Below are 6801 nucleotides of genomic sequence, written 5' to 3'. Positions count from 1 at the left end.
AAATAGAAACCTCAACATTTCCTAATATCATCATCAGGGACTGGTGATAAGCCATTATGAAACTGATATATATGGTTAGGTCAGAGACACAGCTCAATTGGTGGAGAATATGCTTAACATATAAGAGGACCTGAGTTTGATCTCATGTACTACATCAACCCCCTCTGCTCCTTAGATTCCCAGATGAAGTCCTAGTGGATCCCAAGTCAGGTGCGTGTCCTATAGAATAATTAACATATCATGAAGAGGTATAGAGAGTTCATAAATATTTTGAAAATATACACAAAATAATGTTTCCATCAAGAATTTGATAAAATCTCTGGGCTCAGTTTTGGAAAACTGCCTTGTATTTTCCTGCCATATTCTAAGAATTTCTGCATGAAGTTTTTGCAGGTGTGCCACTGGTCTTTAAGAAATACAATTTGCATCGCTTCTGGGCCTTTTAGCTAAGATCAAGTGTAGTACCTGTTCTTATCAGTTTAATATCTGATACGTCCTCTATCCGAGGACAATATATTAAATGGGTTTTGAACTGTAGAAATAAGTACCAGGAGGTTGACTCCATGGCTTCGAGGCTGGCCTCACGTTCCGGGGAAAGGGCAACTCAGAGAAGCGATCACCAACTACATTGTAGTCCAAGGCCATGTGGGGGAAGGGAGTTGCGGGCTGAATGAGGGCTAGAGACTGAGCACAGCGGCCACTCAACACCTTTATTGCAAACCACAACAGCTAATTATAGAGAGAGAACAGAAGGGAATGCCCTGCCACAGTGGCAGGGTGGGGTGGGGGGGAGATGGGATTGGGGAGGGTGGGAGGGACGCTGGGTTTACTGGTGGTGGAGAATGGGCACTGGTGAAGGGATGGGTTCCCGAACTTTGTATGAGGGAAGTATAAGCACAAAAGTGTATAGATCTGTAACTGTACCCTCACAGTGATTTTCTAATTAAAAATAAATGAATTAAAAAAAAAGAATACAGATTTAAACACAGGCAGTTATTTAATACATTATAACTGCTAATAATTCTTTATATTCCCAAGACGATCTTCAGATTAAACAAATTTGTAACTGGTACATTCAAGATCACAAAGTAAGGCAATTTATTGACTCCATTTTAGAGACAAAAAAATTGTGACACATGGATAGATAATTTTTCAAGGGTCAAAGAGTATCTGGTACCGAGTTGGATGGAAATTTGAACCCAGGCTGTCTAGATATAGAAGTGTCTAACTGGGATGTCCCATTAAAAAATACCTGCAACTTTCAGTGCCCAAATATCATTAACTAAATCAAGATATCACTGAAGCTCCATTCAAATGTTGATTAAAATACAATTTTCAAAAAAAGTGCTAGAATATGTCAACTTGAGGAATTAGTTATATAATTGTTTAGAGGACAAGAGAAAAAAATCACCTTAATTTGTACTGAAGAAACAGCAAGAATTCTAAATACCTAGCCCATGAGTAGTTTTTTCTTTATTCTATTTAACAGTTATAATTTAGTCTCCCTTGTCACATATATTTGATCCCAAGCATGTAAATAAAAATGTTGTTAATATAAATTTCCTTATGTAATAAAAGTTAATAATAATTGTTAAACTGAAAAAGCAATTGTCAATATAATGAATACTATGATCATAATATATTATCTGTTTTATATTAAATATATTAATAAATATGATGTTATTTTCTTTAAAAAAAAGAAATACAATTTGACTTGAACAAAAAGTAATGTCTCCAAAAATCAAAATTCCTGACATGGGTGCATAATTCTACAATTTCCAAGGTCCTGTCAGACCTATTATCTCATGAGTCTCTTGAAACACTTGAGTAAAATATGCAGGAACTAACTGTCCTGGATATATGTCCATTTAGTCAGCTGTATTCACTGAGGTATGAGGTACCTGTGATATGGTAGTTTCTTTGTCAACATCTACAGTAAGTGATGAACTAAACATTCACAATCCAAGTTTCCTAGTCTCGTCATTGCACCGATATTACACAAACATAGTCATTACACAAATCAATATATGAATGAGAGCCCACGTGTTGTGAAACTAACCCAGTAGAACACTAGTGACAGCTAGCAGGCAATAGAGCTAAAGTAAAACTTTCCAATATTCTGTCTTCAAGATTTCTGATTTTGCTCATAGGCTATTAAACTATCAGAGTCTTACTATTCACTTGTAAACATGGTGAGGTATAGAGAAAGCACATTATAAACACTCAGCATGGAGCAAGTGCTAAGGAGATGTTTGCTCCTCTAGTTGTCTTTTCTTTCAAGTCTCATCTTTGGTGAGAAGGCTTCCCTAGCTACCCTACATTTCTATCTTTTCTGTGGATTATAATAGATCTTGCAATCTATTTCACTTTTACAATAATTTCAAAATAAATTGTTTTTACTGTTTTCTAGTTTTATTATAAAATCCATACATATTCAATGCAAGAAAATACTGTATGGTATTGAGAAGCAAAAATGGAAGACCAAAAAAATAAATAAATAAAAGCCCAAGGAGATAGTTCAAGGTGTTAGAAATCGTGACTTGCATGCATAAGACCCCAAATTCAATCCATCACAGCATATATTGCTGAATGTGATCCTATATTGTCAAACAGTAGTGGACTCAGGGGTCACTGAACCTAAGCACTGAAATGGACCCAGTTGGCAGAGTATCATCAGGAATAGCCCCTGGGATCCGTGTGCATTGCTTGGGAGCCAAACACACACCTGGATTCAATCCCCAGCATTCCATATGGTCCCCTGTGCACATCCAGGAGTAATTACTAAACGCAGAGCCAGGAGTTACCCCTGAGCATCACTAGGTGTGCCCACTCCCCCAAAAAGAAAAAAATTAAGAAGAGAGATGCCAAGTCTAGATATACATATTTTATGCACCATATATTTTCAAGTCTGTCTCTAAGCATGTTTTCATTTTTTTAAGTTAGCTTTCATAATATGCTTTTTCTATAAAGTATTTTATTCTAATAACTTTTTATATTGAAATTAATGTAATTTTATAGCAGATAGTCACTCTATTGCAAAGATCCTGTTCCACTGCAAGAATGCATTTTCTTAATTGGTTTTATACATTGGAAATTAAATTTTACCACAAAAAGCATCTTCATAGTTTGTTTGTCTGTTTTTTTTTTTTTTTGGACATCAGGAACAATTCTTCAGTATTTAGTCATCCCTTTTTAACACATTGCCATGCTCTGATGCTGTTCTGTTTATTTGGAATCCTTACATCTTTCCTATTACTTAAATTCCTCCTCTTTGCATAGAACATCTTTGAAAGTTGAAATTTCCCAATAAACTTAGACTGATGAGCCTCTCAGTTGCATTTGCATTTTCTAAATTAAAAAAAAAGGTAGCTGCCTTCTGAAATGTATATGACTGTCTAAAGTTTAAATGGACTTGAAAGATTGTGCAGGGATTAAGGTATTTGCCTAACATCTGGCCAAACCCAATTTGATCCCAGGCACCACCTGAGCTCCCAGACACAACCAAGTATGACAAAATTCAAAAATAGTCCAATAAAATCTTGTAGAGGGATATTTGCATCTTTTGATAGACATTGAATGCTAGCAGTGTATCCCTAAAACAAATACTTTATATTCTTGCAAACCAAGGTAAAGAAGAAAATTAAGAAATCAATCATTCAGGGTCCTTAACTATGAAGAGATTATGTCTTCATCCATCCCTGCACTGTCTCACTAAATATGAAAAAATGTAAGCAAAATAGTAAGCCTCTGGGAAAACTTCAGGACATAGATTTGTAGATTGTGATTTGCATAATTCTAAAAGTTACCATTTATACCTATATCTTTGAAGTATGTTATTTGGAGCTAGGAGTACACAGTCTACAATCTGGTCAAAGAATCTGTATTATAATCTAATATGAAATGGTCTCCCACACTCTTCAATACAGACTCATCTAACCCTACACTGAGCTCCCATACATTTTTTACTTTCTTTCATAGAGCATTTACTGTGTCACAATACTTAATGAGACTTGAGTAAGCTAGACTGAGCTTCTGGGAAGTTTGGGTGTATCAACTATTCATCTTTAACTCCTTGATGCTGCAGTGTTTTATTGAATTCTCATGCTATCTTGCTTATCGCTATGCTGTATTTGGGTCATAATAAGCCTTCAGTAAATATTAGTTGACAACATGAATGAGAAAGTAAACAAACATAAGTCTTCATATTCAACATGTTTCTAGAATTCTGGCCTGTTTTCCTTCATGTCACTTCAAATTGAAGTTATTTAATTATTATATGTTTTCCCAAAATACATATTTGGAGTGGGTAAAGAGGTATAGTGTTTATGAATAAAACCACAGGCAGTTCCTAGTATATTAGAAGGTTCCTAAGAAAAATTATTAATAAACAATAAAAGAAAATATAACCCAATAAAAAGTATTCATATTTTATAAATGAGGAATGAAGTTTCAAATTGCCAGTAATTACCAGCACTATTATCCAAACTCAAATTGCTGTGATCTCAAAATACATGCTTTCTTTCCCCATTCTCCCATTCTCCCCTCTAATAAAGTAAATGTCTTCTTAACTGCCCTCTCCTATTAAAGTTGTATCACTTGTATCACTTGTCATCCCGTTGCTCATCGATTTGCTCAAGCGGGCGCCAGTAGTGTCTCCATTTTACCCTGTCATGTGCTAGTGTAGCCCAGTGGCACTTGTTCACTCCAGAAACATGAAGAGCATCAAACCGTTCATTCAAGGTCTTGACAAAGAAGTCTGACCATCTTATAGGTGGTCAGCCAAGAGTTCTTTTGACATCCCATGGAATCCAGTCAGTGATGGCTCTAGTCCAGTGGTTCAATGGTCATCTCCAAATCACATTACGTGTCCAGATCATCTGGTTTTTGACGTCTTGGCCAAGGAGGCAGCATCCCTGATCCTCGATCTTCAGATCCTATTAAATTTAAATTTAATAATTTACTCCTAGCATGTACACATATTTTGGTTGATGCCCACCAATCTGAGAACTTCCACTAATAGACTACATATTATTTTACTATATCCTCCTGACCCACCCCTTGAATCATGAGCTCATCAAAAGTCATCAGTAAATATATCCCAAACTGGTTCAATACATTTTCTTCCACAGGAAATGCTGATTATAATACTATTTGTCTCGTAGGCTGCTTCAAATGATTAATTACAGAATTAAGGCCAACTCTTGAACATAGTATGGTGGGGATGCATAAGGCCTCAAAATTAGCTGATATTATATGCATATAATTTAATGAAATAATCAGTAATCCTCTATAGTTGAAACATCTAAAAAGAAATAACCTGGGAGGCACCGGCCCCTCCCACCACCGAGATGTGATCCCGGGGGCCGCACACGTGTGCGGCCTCTCCGCAGCTGCACAAGCGTGAATCCAGACCCAGCAAAACCTCTTTCAGCATGGGCAACTCCTCGCAGAATGTCTCCAGCCTGAGAACTAAGCCTCGGCCCCGTGCCCGCCCAGGAGGGGAAAGGTATTTCTCTCTCTCGCCTCTTTCTCTCTGGGGATGAAGGGCGCGGAGTCCGCCATATTAAGACGACCACAGATTGGGTTTTCAAGCCTGCAATGATCCAATATCTGGAAAAAATCTCCCTGGACTTCGTGTTAAAGTACAGAAATTCAAAACCGCGCGGCTGCAGTAGCTTCACAGTAGGTCTGAGTCTAGTGGGGTACTCCTAACAACAATAGTGAAGTTTGTGTTGAAATATTGAATGTAACCAAAGTAAACAGAGTGTGAAGTGAAACTTATCAGTTACAAGGTAGGGGGTGGGGGGGCGGGATGGGAGGTGTACTGTGTGGGATTTTTTTTTTTTTGGTGGTGGTATCTGGGCACTGGTGAAGGGATAGTTGTTTCAGCATTGTATAACTGAGACCTAAGCCTGAAAGCATTGTAATCTTCCACACGGTGATTTAATAAAATAAAATTTTTATTTAAAAATAAATAAATAAATAAATAAAAAGAAATAATTATTTATATAAAATGTCTATGAATTCTTTGGAAAAATTTGATGAAGCAAGATGATTTTAAAGAGTCTTTGATGAATTAATAGATCCAAAAATTCAGTCAATAAAATATTGGAGAAAACATTATAAAAAGTTTTTTGACTAAAGTCAAATTGTTTCCAAAAAGTATCTCTAACGGTATAAAGAGCATATAGTAGATAAAACATTTGCCTTGCACGTGGTCTACTTGGATATGATTCCCTGCATTGTATATTGTTCTTCCAAGCACCACAAGGAGTCATCCCTAAGCAGAGAGTCCAAGTAAACCCTGAGCACAGCTGGGTGTGCCCCAATGTCTTCCAACCCTCCCCCCAACCCACAAACACACACACACACATACACACACATCTCCTAATCTGCTTTAAAGTAACTAGAACTGGGGTCAAAGCTATTGAGATCGACGCAGGTTCAATCCCTGGCATCTCACTATATGATCTCTTGAGTATCTCCAGGACTATATTCCTGAGTGCAGAGCCAGGAGTAACACCTAAACTCTGCCAGGTGTGGCCCCAAAAATGAAAACAACAACAACAAAAGGGAAATTAGAATTATAAACATGGCTGAAGCATCATAGGTGTGTCTTTTACTTGTTTGGAACAAAGAATGCCAAAAAGATAAATAAAGAAAACCACCGTACAAGTACCAAACACTGGAGGTTGGTTGAATGAATATACAGATGTTACATTTTAAGAAATACAGAAAACTATGTATTTTTGTAATTTTTTCTCTTCTTCAAAAATTTTGGTAAACCGGTTACATATAGGT

The 6801-nt window shown here is 36.7% G+C and overlaps 1 pseudogene; it reads left to right on the top strand.

Moving 5' to 3' along the window:
• Nucleotides 1–426: 426 nt before the first annotated feature.
• Nucleotides 427–590, top strand: LOC129402664 (U2 spliceosomal RNA; annotated as a pseudogene).
• Nucleotides 591–6801: the final 6211 nt, after the last annotated feature.

This window comes from Sorex araneus, chromosome 2, assembly GCF_027595985.1.
Source record: "Sorex araneus isolate mSorAra2 chromosome 2, mSorAra2.pri, whole genome shotgun sequence".
Taxonomy (NCBI): domain Eukaryota; kingdom Metazoa; phylum Chordata; class Mammalia; order Eulipotyphla; family Soricidae; genus Sorex; species Sorex araneus.
The sequence above is the reverse complement of the archived record's forward strand: the minus strand, read 5'-3'. Positions and strand labels throughout refer to the sequence as shown.